The following is a 16282-nucleotide window of genomic DNA, read 5'->3' as shown; positions in this document are numbered from 1 at the left end:
GCAGATCTCTAACAACTTTCACTAGAGGATCACAAAGTGATTTACAAACATCAATTAATTAAGCCTCAAAAAGCCCCAATGAGATAGGTAAGTATCATTACTCTCATTTCACTAATGTGTAAACTGAGACACTGAGAGAATAAGTCTTTCACCCAAGGTCACACAGCAAGCAGCTGGCAGAGCCAGGGATAGAAACCAAGGATGCTGACTTACCTTGCTCCTTACCTATTACGCCATTATATCGCTCCCAGAACAGTTTAAAGTTTCTCTTGTGCTTGATATTGGCAAATGCAATCTTCTGCAAACCCACTGAAGTTTCCTTCTATGTCTAGGATCCCAAGACCTCCCTGGTACCAGGCCACTCCTGCTGAGTAACATGTGAAGGTTCCTAAACTTGTGTTCCCAGTTTCTATTGCTCAGTCCCAGATTGGTCATAGGGTCAAAGACTGGCGATAGAACAAAAAAAACAGAACAAAAAAAAACTAAACAAAAAACAAAAATCCAACTCCAAAACAACCAAATGCCACAAAACCCCTTCTTTCAGTGCTGGAAGCATGACTGGTACTAAAGATTTCTGTGCTCTGGCCCTGGAACTTGCTGCACTGGCCATAGCATCACTCAGCCATGACCACAGATACCACTTGCTTTTCACTGTAGCTCAGCTGAGGAAGTAGTCAGGGTCACAGAGAGCACATTTCAGGCTAGGCAGGATATACACACAGATATACAAATTCATGGCATACAGAATAAAAGTCAGAGTGGTTGCATCAGGAGCACTAGGTAACACCATACACTTTGAAAGCAGCACATGTTTTTACTTTAAACCAGAGATATTTAAAGAAAATAATTTGATGCCTAGGGTTACTACTGAATATGTTATCAGACATCAGTTTACAAGGATTTAGGGCATTACTTAAAAATTGGAATGCTGTCTAGAAATAGATATTTGCAATATATGTGCTCAACATGGCTGCACCAGGACAGAGGCACTATGTATAAAATATTTTTAAAAACACCTGAGCCCGGTATCAGCAGAAATAAACTCCCAGCAAACAACTCTGAGTAGATTTGCTTCAGCTCTGAATGTATGCATACATACATGCATATATTTATAGATGTAGACAACCAACAAGGACGTCTCACAGAAAAACAAAGGACAGAAAACCTTTGCACTATTGCCCAACAATCCTCAAGTTTGGATGGACTAGTAGGAGAAACAAGTGACAAAGTCTCTGAACTATCCATAGTCATTTAAAAGTGTTCTGCTTGGTAATAAAATAAACTACTGGCTGCTGAGATTTAGGAGCTGATGACAGAAAAAACAACAAAACCAAAATAACTCCCGCGCAAGAGTAATGTAATTACCTGCAGGACAGTTATATGGTCAGGAAGCAATTTATTGTCCACAGACCATATATATATATGTAGAAAAACCCCTATATTGTCCATTTTGCTATTTAACGTGGAAACCCAACCACTGAAGAAAGAAAAATACTTGCTGTTTGCCTACCCTGCTTTCCTATGGACACAACTGCGAGAACTGTCAGATGAGAAGTGTCTTCTTTCACATGGATCCGCTGTTACAACGAATTCCTCACCAGAAAGGATAGTTATCTTTTCAATGAGGAAAAGTAGGTAACAGACCCTGTGATTTTACAGCTGAGGGAGGCCCCTCATGCAGCTGCTTTAACACCTTTGGGTAATGGCTCTGGGAGCAGAAGCATAAAGGTTGCAGATCTGTTCTCCAAAACCTTCTGCCCTGTGAGACCCTACAGAGGAATGGGACACAGTGTCTTCCTGTGCTGCTCCCACATCCTGCAGCCCCTGCATTGGCCTAATGATTTAGTCTCACTGTATTGGTACTTACGATTACAGTGAAAAATTAATCAAAACCCACTCTTGTTTACTCATGGCTGAACTCTCAGGTTGTGGGTTACAGCCAAGTGTTCTGCCAGGGCTGGGAGCACACACGGCTCACTCCACTCCCCATGTATAAAATTTGTCCTCAGAGGTTAATTTACATAGGGTTTATAGTACAGGAGACTTTACTTTGCATTTGCAAAGCTCTGCCCTGGCTCACAGATGACTAACAGAAGACAGACAGAAGGAAGCCAACATTTCCACTCTTCCCTCCATGCATTCATTTCTATTCTTTACAGCCAACACCACAATCTAGCTGCAAACTTAATCTGCTAGGCTAGAACATCTATAATGAGAGAAACATAAGAAATAGCCAAAAATCCAGGCAGAATACACATAAGACCATTTTTGACATTTATCCATCTGTGTGTAAAGTAATATTAGCAAAACTGGTGCTTTTTTAAAAGCAATTGGCTAATATATTTATGTGCAAAAAAGGATATATGTGATATGATCAGCTATTGCAAATAATTCTGGTGTGGCCCCAAAGAAAGAATTCCAATTTAAATTATTTATTCAACATTCCATACTAAATCATATAATAAAATACGATTTCTACACAGAAAATAGATTTATTGCATACAGATGTGCTAAAATCAAAACATCTGCACACGAAAAATCATCAATACCACAATATTTTATCTACTTTGTGCAGATAAGGCAACCAACTAATTGCTTTCTGAAAAATTCAGGGCAGAAATTTAGTGCACCAAATATTTATGGGCTAAAAAGAAATGTAGTAATTACAGAATCCTGTATCACTTCCATTTGTACATAGTATATTGGGTGTAGGCACATGCCATCAGACCTCAAGTAATGCTTTGTAGATTGATGAAGTCTGACTCAAACAATATGTCACAACAGGAGCCTGACAACTGAAAGCACGCTTAATGCAAACTTGCAAAGTCTTCCAAAAGAATGCTAGATTTTTAGCCACTTAATGATTTGAGCAGTAGGCTCTTTTTACTGCTACTGAAATGAAATACTTCAGTAAAGCTCTCGTCATTTACAGATGTCCTTCTATATCAAAATCATGCACCACCACTTTTGGTTCATTTACAAAATCAGATGAAACAAAGCTGGATCTTTTACTTTTTCCTAACTGGCTGCAATTAGTAGATAGATATAATTGAACAGGACTATTGAAAATATTCCCCCCAGTCTAATCTCTTTTGCAGTGTTTTGAGTCAAACTGTAACCCAACAACTTTAGCAAACATCTTCATTTATTATTTTTGATAGAAAGGTTCATAACATCTTGCAATATGTGTGCTTTTTGTTTCTGTCTGGCTACTAGACACTGAAGTAATTTGGGACATTTCTTAAAATGTCTTCAGCTACTCTTCAGTGTGATGTTAATTCTGGATTTATGTTTCCATGGAGAACTATGTGTAACACTAGAACAGCACTTTAGTGTTTAGTACTTTATCCACATACAAAATTGTTGGCTGTAAAAAATTCAAGCAATAGAGAGAGCGGTTGAGTTGTGTTGAAAGAAACATCTTATAAAGGTAAAAAACTGACTGAAGTTTGGGGGAAAGTATTCTTACTTTTTTTAAAATATAGATTTAAAGAGCAAGGATAGTGGTGGAGAGATTTGATTATCAAATATCATTTTAAGTCTTCTTTCCTTTAGAAACTAAGTATCTGTGAGAATAGGTTTTGTACTGTGGGAAGAGATTTTAAAATTAAAGAATTGTGCTACATGTTATCCTAAGATGTTTTCTTAAATATTTGATGGATGCAGGTGCCTGACTCTACAGCTTACATGACACATCTGATCTTCTCAGATAACAATACTACCCTCCTCATTTTTATTTAATAAATCCTCTGTCAAAAAAAAAAAAAATCCAACAACAACAACAACAACAGGAATGGTTTCTAAGTAGAGTGTGTATGATTTGAAGGAATAGGCAAATTGTGACTTGGGCAGCTCCTGTTATTCCTAAACAAGACACCACACCAAAGCTGCAGCTGTCTGTAAGAGGGATGGATACAAAGGGACTCACATTTGGTTTATGATCAATGTAGAAAAGACAGCGGAAAAGAAGTGAATACACCAGGCATATCTGCTGTGTAGCACCAGCCTGGAAATAGGCTCACTGGACAAATTTCCCTAAGGAATATTTCACCTAGGCAAAGGAAGGGATGAGGAGAGCTGTTTCTTTTCCACTGTACTTATGAAATGTATTGCATTTCAAACCATTTAAAGGGGAGGTGGCCTTTCGCCTTTGGTACGGGAACTGTTATTGCAACAACCCAAATTATCAGCTCTTTAGCTATACTTTCTCCACATGTGTTAATAAAAAAAAAAAAGCCTTTAAAAAGAGCCTCATACCAGAAACTGTTAATTTTGTCAGCTGTGCATTATCTGAGGCAGCTTCCACATGCCTCTCCAAGCCTTTGAAACTTCACGGCACATCTGCCCCTGTAACAGCATTTACAGATGTTCTTCTTCTGGCATGCGTAAGGTACCTGGACTTACACTATTAGCACAGCAAGCTCTCTGAAATCTTGCTTGACCTCTATATAAGACCTCATATAAAAGACAAAATTAATATTTTCTATCCTCTTTATTAAGAATCAAATGAGCATATAAATACATTAGTATGAAAAATGTATGTCAAATGCTCCTAAATTAGGAAATTGAGTAGAAAGCAACACCAGTGCCTTAATTTTACCTAATTCAATAAACCAAATAGCTCAAGAAACTCATGATTTTATTTTGCTGCATGGAATCATAAATGCCTTGATGTTTTCAAATGAGACACTTTGCTAATGTTGCTGGCAATTAATAGTACTTCTTTAGTTTGGGAACCAGCTTTCATAGCAGCTGAAATCAGCTGACAATTTGAAAGAGGAAAAAAAAATACGGGTGTAGTTTCCAGGTCTGCTTGGGGATGCAATGTTCACTTGAGGACAGTGGAACAAATGCAGCACCACAGGCGAGCTGGAGAAGGTTAATAGAAAATGGCTATAAACTGGTTATCAGCAGCTTGTTCAGGCTTTAAAAGCACAGACCCAGAGAAACATCTTGATTTGGAGATATTAACTGCCGACGTTAGGACTAAGGACGGCAAAAGAGTGAAAAGATCTTTTCCAAGGTGTCTCCTGAAGCCTTGCTGTGTTCCAGGTTTTTCTTCTTGAAAACTCAACCCCTTTCCTCCATGGCAGTCCCCCACTTCGAGGAGAGGTTTCTGCCCTGCACTGCTGTCCATACATACAATCTACACCTGTGTTTGCAGAGGTTTGTGGATTCATGGGCTGTATTGCTGAAAAGACTTGAGTTACCTTCCTTTCCTCTTGCCCATAGTTGCAGTTGCAATTCATGAGAAGGGTTTGATGATAGGACATAAATCCTTGGACAGCTGGGCTGTGAGTTTGAGCAAACCTTGAGGAAGATCTGAGAGACCTTCTTCATCTCACTTCTCTGGAAAACCATTCTCCATGCTGACACTCGTGCTCAGCTGCTACAACCCAAACTTAAAACCCATTAGAGCATCTAAGACTGGGGATTCGGAACAGTTCTTTTCTTGAATATGAATTTTAAAGAAACACTAACAAAATTTGGCTACCATCAGATTCTAAGAACCCCAGCCATATCTCCTGGCTGTAAAGCTGTTCTGTTGCAAACTGTGAAAGAATATGAAGTCTTTTCATTTATCGTAATTATTTATGGAACTGAACAAAATTAATCTTTCAGTCACAGACTGTGTTATCCATTTTACCTGTGTGTAAGCTACACACATATATACATGTGAAGAAAAACAGCTAAAATAGGTGAATAAAGACAGATAAATGTCTGCAAGCCCTACCTTAAACAAAATGAACTGCCAGATTATTAAAACATTCAACATGGGGCTGCAGACCAACTCCTCTTTTTTTTGCCATGTTCCAGGAATCTTTCCCTAGCAGCCCTGTACATTCCTTCCTGGGATTTTTTTCTGTCCATGTTCTCAAATTGGACTATGTCTTGCCAATGGAAATGTAAAGACAGTGATTTTACTTAATGTTGTTGATTAGCATTCAAAAAATATTTTTCTTTAAAATTCCTCTAGCTTCTATTTCAAATCTTTTTTATGACTACCATATTTCAATCATTTTAGGAAAACAGATAGAGGTATAATAAAAAAAGCATAAGAATTGCTAAGTTCAGCAACACAATTAATGCAGCCATCATTGGCAGTCTGAAAGAAGACAATCAATGGCTGGAAGGTGACCTGGCTTCAGAGTTTTCTGCCATAGCAATCAATATTATCCTTACTGCAGACAGACTACTCTAGATATGTGAGGTTTCATCTCAATGGTTTTTATTCTTGTATAAATACTTTAAATAAATAGCACAAGAAGAACACTTAGGGCTACTTTCAATTACATCCCTATCATGCAAAGGTGAAAGCAGTTCCACTTGGCAAAATTTGCCCTGCTGTCCAAGACAAGATACTTTCAAAAACAAAAAGGAACTTAATGAAGTGTTATTTACACACTGTGCAAGTTTTCATTATGCTGTTCTCATATTATCAGAAACCATTTCTAATTGGAGAGAATCTAGTAAACAGGGAAATTCTTATGATTTCTTTTGTTTCCAACTGAAACTTCATGGACCGCTGATTCTAATTACTTGCTATTTTAATAACAACAAAAACAGTTCCAAAGCATGTACCATCTTTCCAGGATATGTTTGGGTTTTTTTCCTTCAGAAAATACTTTATCATTCCCTTAGAGATGATCTGATAAATGTAAAAAAAAAAAAAAAAATCCTAAAGAAAGCTTTATCCTCAACCACTTTTTTTTAATCTGATATGTAAACACATTATAAAATTAGTGTGCAGTTGTTCTGAGTTACAGAATTATACAAAACTATTGACAAAACAGTTGTCTTGGGTTGCTGTTGACTAGTAATATTACTTATGTTTGGACTAATTCATTCAGGACTAACTACCAAAAGCATGACCATGGGCCCCCAGGGGCAGAAGTACATTTAATAATCAAATTACTATGTGCTTCTGACCCTTAATTCAGCAAGCTACACCAATACACGCTCACATCCTTACACAAGGGTATATGTAAGCACATGCTTAAGGACAAGTGCATCATTAAATTTTTTGTATCTGGGATAAGAAGAGCAAAGTAAGTAATTTGGATACACGGTATCTTTAGGAGAAGGACAGCAAATCTCATCCGAACTCAAAAAACCCAATAAACTTCCGACACTAACCAAATGCCTGCTTCAAATTATGCCCCAATCCTGCATCAACCCTTTCAATCTCAAAGAGCTTTAGCAACAAAAGAAAGATAGAAAAAAGTTAAAAGCCAAACAGAATGGAAGTATATACTTAGTAACATTATTTGTGTTCCAGTAGTTAATGTTATATTCCTTGGGTGAAGGAAAAAAATTGTCCAATTGCTTTGTTAATGAAAGGTTATAAAGTATCCATTGAAAGCACAGGACAATTTTGCCTCTGACAAATAGGATTTTTTTAATTTTAATTTTCAAGGAGCTTGATCATCAAGCTTTCTTGCTGCTAGAGTCTATTAAAGAACCTCAAAGCTTCTGAGCAAAGCACTTTTAGCTGCCAATAAACACATACAAGAGTAATGTGGTTTTAAAAGTACAGATGTAAGTTATCAAAAGTAAACTCATTTGATGTCAGCTCTAATATTCTCAACTTGATATACTTTTGATGTTTAAATTCTTGACTTAGGAAAAAGTGCTTCACTCAGAGGGCAGTTGGGCACTGGAACAGGCACTGCAGGGCAGTGGTCACAGCAGCAGCCTGACCAAGTTCAAGAAGTGTTTGGCCAATGCTCTCCAGCACATGGTGTGACTCTTGAAGTGTCCTGTGCAGGGCCAGGAGCTGGACTCGATGATCCTTGTGGGCCCCTTCCAACTCAGCATATTCTGTAATGCTGTGACTTGTATTCTTAAAAGTGATAGCCTTTGACTCATGACACTCAAAATGAAGAACGGCAGCTACAGTTTCAGTTCATTTAAGTGCGTCAGTAGTCTCACCAACTTTGATTAAACTACTTACATGTTGGAAGTTGGGCAGATGCTTTAGTAATTAGCTGGACTGGGCACAAAACCCAGTAAGAGTAGTTAAATTTCCTCATGTTCCATTATATAGAAATCAAGGCATAAAATTTTTTTAATGAGCATCAGAGAACTGTGTCAGCATTGTTCTAGGAGAACTACAGATTTGTACAGTTTAGATATATTCTAATTTAAAGATTTCCACAATAGGGAATTAAAAAGACCTGAATTATAATTCTTTTAATGGCAGATCACTTGATAACGCTGCCATCTCAAGCAGTTCTATTTTAAAATTCATGGTAGTGCAGACAAATACTTTTTGAAGGAAAAGAATTTAATATTATCTTTTTACTTTGTCTAATTAGCTGAATACTGTGTTTTTTCACCCTGCAGCTCTTAAAAAGCTGATCTAATTTCACAATGAACACTTAATGCCATTATATTTGGATATAGTTGCATTTGCCAACTCTTGTGCAATCACCATTCATCCCACTGCACTCATCCCTTGCTTCTCTTTCCTACTTTCTGCCTAGATAAGCTCCTTTCATTAAAAAACCCCTGTTTTGCTGATTAAAAAAAAAAAAAGTTGGAAAAGTTTCTCTGTGGTTGTGTGCAGATATCCTCATGCCAATACATATTAGCTCCTTTTCATAGTTTGCCCTCCACATGTGCATTGCTTCCTTCCCATCCTTGGAAGCTCTTCAACAGCAGTGAAATTCAGATTCAGAGGAGGTTCCACGCTCACGGTAGAACACTAAACCATAGAATCACCCAGAATAGATGAAGTGGGAAAAGACCTCTGTAAATCATCTCATCCCACCCCCACTTGAGCAGGGTCATCTGAAGCAGGGTGCCCAGGACTGTGTCAAGTGGGCTTCTGAACATCTCTGAGGGTGAAGACTCCACAACCTCCCTGGGAAACTTGATCCAGTGTTCAATCATCCTTATGGTAAAATAGATCTTACTTTTAAACAGAACTTATTTCAGTCTATGCCCCTTGTCTCCAGTCTTTCCACTGGGCATTGCCGTGGAGATCCTGACTCTCCATCTTCTTTACTCCCCACGCCATCAGGTATTTGTTCACAATTACGAGGCCTCCCTGAGTCTTTTCTTCTCAAGACTGGAAAATCCCAGATCTCTCAGCCTCTCCTCATACAACAAGTGTTCCAAACCCTTCATCACCTTTTCAGTCTTTGTCTGGGCTCATTTCTACACACCCATGTCTCCTGTACTACTACTTCTGTGCCCACATCAGGCCACACCATGCAGATGTGGCCTCACCACTGCTGAGCAGAGGGGGAACACATGTCCTTATTATAATGTCCTTCACCATTTGTGAAATAAGTTTGTCCTTCACAAAAATCAGCAACCAGCCAGGTCCTGAACTGTGAGCACACATTTCCTTCCAAGTGCATCTCCATCAGCAGGCAGATGACTAACCTTAAATGCCTGTGACCTCTTCCCTTGCTGAGGGTACAGACACTTGATAGAGCTCAGACAAAATAAAGAGGACTTATTTACACCGTTTACATGACTGGTCTATGCCCATCCAGACATGCTCACCTGACATGAACTAAGCTCTCTGGCAGACCAGCAAAGGCAGTAAAGCCTGACAGGGGACAGGGAATGGAAATCCATACCCAGGAGCAGCAGCTTCTCTCAGTGAAGCAGATAGATTTTGAAGGGGAGGTCTTTCCACAGCTTAATTCATTCACAGCTTTGAGTAGACTTTCTGAATAACGACAAATTTCACCTGATGATATGATATGTTCTCACTGCTCCCAAACTAGGAAAGCTGATTTTGGCAGCACTGGCAACAATGCTGTGCATCTCTGAAAACACATCTGTAGTGACACACACGACTGGGACTGTCTGAGATGAAATACTAATACAATTGATTAATCATGACAGCTATTGAGCATTTCACCAGTTGGGAGGATAAATACATTACACAGTTAAAGGAGACATTGCCTCAACCTTTCTTTGACTATTACTGCAGAGGGAGAGCAGCTCTCAGCCAGAGAAAGGGGCCCTCAGCACCTATAAACTGCCCGAGACATGTCTGCATACATTTTAGACAAACAGTTCTTCGAAGCCAGGCAGTTGTTTTTTCTTCCATTTTCATTTTCCATTTGCTTGCTCAACCTCTGCAGCCTCTTTGTTTCCTGGTAATAGGTGAGATAGACAAATACAGGCTCTGGGCACTGGAACGAAAGGGCCTTTCATGTTGTCGGCACCTCAGAATGAGCGAGCAGTGTAAGCCCTCTCTGCAGTTTACATACTGTAGTGGCCTGCTATAGAAACTATGTAATTTGGTTTGCTTTGTTATTTGATAAATGGCAAGGAAAGCTTTGTAGCATGTTGACTGACCCTACTTGTAAGGTCATAGGCCAGCACTGGAGTGAGAGGACACAGCCGTCTGCATGGTCCCAGCATGCCTCGAGATTGCCTGGGAGAAAGCAGGCTTTATTAGAGGTACAAAGAGCTTGTGATGAAGAGCATCAGCTCTTAATCAGGAAAAAATATTGGGGGGTTTTTCAATGAAAAGATACTGAGAAGTCTTAACATGTAACGTAAGCACGATATAGAACAGTGAGGCATATAAATAATACCACCCCTAAAAACCTTCACTCTAGCTCATCATGGATTGCTCCTTTTTTTTGGCCCAAACCTACACTTTTCCAGCCTGCACAGGCTTGTTCAGAACACGATTTGTAAAAACAGAGTAAAACATTAATATTTGAGAAAAATATATTTGAGTGAAAGTTGTGTTCACTTCACTAGACTGTTATGTGTAGCAACGCCTGTGGAGGCATGAAGAAACAGAGCATGGACAAAATGCCAGTCAACCTGTTCATATCAGCTTTTACCTCCATGAGCCACTTGTGACATTAATCTTTTAAGAGTAGACTGTGCCCAATATGGGCTCTGAACATGAGGCACTGCTGGACCCCAGCTGATTGAAACATAAGGAGAGAGAAGAGAAAAAGAATTTTAGTTAACAGTTTCCATCTCTCATATATTCTTCCCCTGCTCCCACTCTCCTCACATCCTGTGAGATCACAAACTGGGATCTTCCTATAACAAGTCTGAATTGGCTGATATATATTAAATAAGTTTGTAAGACAGCAAGGAGGTGTGCAGCACCTGTGTGCTGCAGCACAGCGAGCAGACTGGGTGCAAGCAACATGAAACAGGACTGCCCACCCAGGATTACAGAAAGACTTTAAATTGGAGTACAATTAAAATTACAGTGCAAAATCCTGTATTTTTATGTATAGCAATTTTTTCTGTCTTGCTGTAGTTCAAAGCTCTGTATTTCATATGTACAGTTACATCTGTCCTGCCTCTGAGAACACACTGACACCATCGAGGACCTGACCCCAAAGTCATTCCATAGAGATAGCTCATGAATGGCAGTAGCTACTAAATTAGAAAAATTTGGCTCTCCACTGCAGAATATACAGAGTAGAAATTCAGTTGTCATTCTATTAAATGACTTCTGATAGATAATTAAATTAATATTCTGAGATGAGTACAGATTATTGATTTGTATCGTGATTCAAAGCACTGCAAATCCGAAGTCCCTCTAAAAAGAAGAGTGGAAAGTTCCCAGAGAGAGCAAAGCAACTGGAGAGAACCTGGGCCACAACAGCACCAACCAGCTGGGGAGACACTGAGCACATGCAGCTCCAGCTCAAGGAGTGAGCTCAGATGAACCTGTTGCCAAATGGCAGATGTGTGCAGAGAAATAAAATCTAGTGTGTGGGCAGTCTGCACATTAAAGCTGGAATTTAGACCTACCATTTTCATAGCAGATACGAGGCAGATGACACTTGAGACAAACTGAGATTCCTCTTCTGAATTATTTGTCTTGCTTCTTATTTATTTTGCTTTATTCTGTACCAGCTCAATTTTGTGAGTCAGGGAGAAGCACAAAGTGGAAATTCCTTGCTAGTCACTTGGTCAGAGCTGAACTACAGAGAGAGTCTTACCATGAATCTCTGAAAACACAGAACAAGGGCTGAATTAGCCCAGGAAAACTCACCTGGAAGCAAGCTGTTACAAAGGGGGCATCAAGGTTTGACAGACTCAATTAAAGCTAGAGGCGGGAAGAGAGGAAGAAATTAAATGCTATTTGGGAACACATGAAAGAGAAATAGCTCAAAATATGGAATATTTATAATTTGTAGCTGTGAGGGTTTATTTGGAAATATTTTATTGCTCTTTTTCTGTCCACAGTGCTTTTTCTGGGAAGGGAGGAAAAGTAGAATACTTCAAAGGATGTGAACTAGGAACTGGAGAAAAACTTGGTGTGTGTGTATGTTATTCATGTACTTCTGGTCTTCTTTCATTCTTGAACTCATTCCATCTGAGACTTGGATCTTACTCAGGTTGAAAAGCCAAAACACACAGATTTAAAAGTGATGGGGCTATTCTCACTTCAAGTGCCAGTAAACTCATTATTAGGACACTGGATTTGGAGTAACACAGTTCTCTCTCTTGATTTGAAAGCCCTCCTGTTTTGGGCTGCAGGAGGAGATGCGTTATCATCCCTCCTGTAGGAGGTGTGGATACATCCTTACCCCCTCTTCAGGGGTCAGCCTGCTCACGTCATAGCTGAGCTGTGATATCCTTTGAAAAGATGCAGTATACATGCACATAAGCCCTCCTTCAGTTACTACAGAAAAGAAATTCAGCCCATTCCTAGCCTCTCCAAGGTGTCAGGCTGACTGGATTATTGAACTTTCCGGCTCCTTTGAGCATGCTTTCAAAATAGGTACCACCTAGTCTTTAAGTATATGGATGTATGGATTCCCTATGTTAAGCAATACTCATTGTAGTATCTGGGTTCTGTTGATGTCAACACTACCATCCTCCCTTTAATCATTGCCATAGAAAATTCTGAAAAAATAAAATCAGCCTGGATTTTGTTCCCTTTTCTCTGATGCTAACTTTTTCACATTTAAATTATTTTGTAATTCTTTCCATAACCAGGTAGGCTACAAATTTTTGTGTGTATTTTAAATGGTATCTTAAAGCTGGGGTCCAACAAACCTCTTCGATCATAAGACATAGAGAAACTCATAGAAGTTGACAAAGATGGAATCTTCATCCTAAAAGCGCATTGTAAATGTTAAGTGATCATTGCAACATCCACTTCAGCAAATAGTATTATCTTCACATAGTGGGAAGGGCTAAATCTAGAAAGAGATGTGAGTGCTACTGAGCCAAGCACTGCTGTCCTCAATTCCTGCTGACTGCAGGCAGCCTGGAATTTCACTCCCTTGCAATGCTCTGCAGAGCTGAGTCCAACATAAATTCAAACCCGAACAAGTCATCAAACTGCTGTATAACTTCACACTGTGACACATTTGCTAAGGTGTTTAAAGTTTCTCTTCTATTAAATACCATAATTATTCATGCCAACCTGATTATTCACATAAATCAACCCTGCATTTAAGCTTTCCTTCCCTTGAGAACACTAAACACTCTTACCTGACTGTATCTTTAACTTAAATAAAGAACTGCAAATGCTGTCTTCCAAAGGAAGTGCTGTACAGATCCAGCACAGCCAGGGAACTACATTAACAGGACCCTGATAAAAGAGAGAAGCTTAAAGCAATACAGAGAGGACAAAACGAGAAGGTAGTCAAGAGTCCCCTGTCCCTTCTCAAACATCCAAAAAATTCTTAAGTGCATTTAAAAAAGAAAATTCCCTTCATCACCCTGGAGGAGAATAAACACTTTCAGCGTTTTGGTATGGGAGTACCACACAAGTAAGGTCTATGATTTGAGGAATAAAGTAGTGCTGTAGGACCTTTCCTAACTGCTCACAGCTTCAGGAAGCAGAAAAGAGAAAGCTAAAATACAATAAAATTATGGACATAGCCTACAATGTTTTTGTGATGGAGATTGCTATTGCCATGCTCCAGAGTGCTGAGTCCCTCTATATCCATCAAAGTATGTGCACATGCAGTTCCATCAGGGGGTAAAAGCAAAGCCAGGTGTGCAGAGCTAGAAGACACATCTGGGTGCATGCAGGGGGCTGGGTTCAACTCTGCTGAGCACAGGTATTCACCCAGGGCTGCACCCTCTGCACCCCAAACCACCCTCTGCACCCCAAACCACCCAAACCAGACCAGCACAGAGGTGCTCAAGTCTGAAAGGAAGAAAATTCCTGCTTATTCCCCCCAGGCTGCTTACAGATGGTCTCAAAGCAGAAGCCCTGGGGTTCCCCTGTAGTGCTCACCTCCATTGAGCACACTGGCTGATCCCTCATCTGCTCTCAGAACCACTGACTTAGGAAAATAAAATTAAATTAAAGCGGATAATCCTGACAAAGTACAACTGAGAAATGTGCACCCTTGTGCCAGGAGATATGACAGACAGTGGCCTTTATTAAGGCAAATGTGTGTGTGAGGTTCCTGAACCTCCTAACCCCACTCAGCTCACACAGGATGACTCAGCTGGCTCAGCCCAGCTGTGTCCCCCGATTTCACAGCTTGGCTGTTTCCATCTTCCTATGCCAAGTGTGTCTGGTCAGTTATATCCCCACTGGAATATCTCACTGACTGGAACAGGTTATGTACCTACTCATAAATAGTCCCTTTAAATACAGGTAAACAGTCTTTGCAGGAATAAAAAGAAGTAAGTAATATAAACTGTAACACGAGTTTTGGTTTTGTCATTTCCCATGTAAAACACTAGGCCAGCATTGAACAATTATGCAAACTTTCCAAGATAACAGTCCATAAGCCAGTTCTTTTACCAGGTGTCAATACCAGAGCCAAATAAAATCTTTATACATTATATTGATCTGCATCTATCACATCTTGATCAAAGTTTCCTGCCTTCTGTTAAGGTGCTAACGATTTCCTAAGCAAAATCAAACACAGCTACTCAACTGTCTCAACAAGTTAGATGAAGTCACCTTAATTGCTGATTTCAATGCATCTTTTCTTGCATACTAATTTCAGCTAAGTGAGATGGTGCACGCACATTAAATAATGAAGCCAGCCAATAGCAGAGCCAGCTGCAGGTAACTTGGTAAAAGTCTCATTCATTCACAAGTCTCAGTTTTAGGGACTTCCTTTCTGTCTCTTTTCAGAGACTCATTTTTCAAAGCCAAATAATTAAGAACATCCCAATGACAGTCAAAATATTGCTAACAAATGAAATTCACTCTATTTTTTCACACAATCATAGAATTATTCTCTGTTGCTCCTGCCTAGTCACCTTTTGCTCAGATCAAAAGGGGAAATCTGAGGAACAAAGTCAAAACTTAAAATTTATAGGTTTGAGGTGCCTTTTTAAAACAGCTGTGGCATATGCTTGCCCTGAAATTTCCCAGTGCCTCAGTTTTCGGCAGCATCTCAACTGACATGGCTCCATCTTTGCCTCTTTAAAATTCCATATGGAGAAGCTCATGTTTTCTCTCTGTGCTTGCAATGTGATGAAAGGGGAAAAAATTAAAGGGAACTGGAACCTTATAGTAACATATTTGTATTGCTATTGTTAAATCTGTGTCGAGAGCTTAGAAATTTCCATAGAAAAATTTGTACTTGGAGGAAATCTGGAAAGAAAGGGCTTGGCCCTGGAGGGAATTTCATAAAATACCAAATTAAGACATGTCAATTGGGTTCTTAAATTACGCAAAGGCAAAGCAAATAACATACATCAGTGGCTTAAAATGCTGTTTTGTAATCAAATGATTTGTGTTTCAAACCTGAAATTTGACAAGTAATTAATTCCTTCAGCAGATTTATTTTGTATGGGTTTTTTTCATTTTTAGAAAAAGACAGATTGCATCATAATGTAGTAGAATATAAATTATTATGCCACACATTTTTTTAGTCTGTCTGAATTTCTTTTTTTGTTTCACATTGTAGGATATATGAGTGCTCTTAGAAATTCTTTCTCCAATTTTATAATTTGCATCTTGCAAATTTTATCTCTGACATGTTTGCTTAATATTTGGATGACTGCCATTGTGAGCACACATTAGGCTGCCTCTTTTGAAGTGCCAAGCCCCTTATCCATTACATTTCCCATTGCTTTCAACAACCATTCAAGCTGGAACGTAAGGGTCCTTCCCTGCCCCGTGCAAGACGGGGCTGTTGGGTCACATGTGCATTTCAAGGGGTTGAACATGCAAAGTCTCACTTGGTTCTCACAAATACTACTCGTGAACTTGCATGCCAGGGTTTGCACACACGAAGATTTCCCACAAAAGTGTAATTTAAAGAATGGTTTTCAACTCCAGTGGGAGAGGTTTAGTGCTCAGTACAAATCTGTCTCAGAAACACTTAGCGTAGATTTTATGCAG

Source organism: Coloeus monedula (genome assembly GCF_965178545.1).
Source record: "Coloeus monedula genome assembly, chromosome: 13".
Classification (NCBI taxonomy): domain Eukaryota; kingdom Metazoa; phylum Chordata; class Aves; order Passeriformes; family Corvidae; genus Coloeus; species Coloeus monedula.
This window is presented reverse-complemented; position numbering follows the sequence as displayed.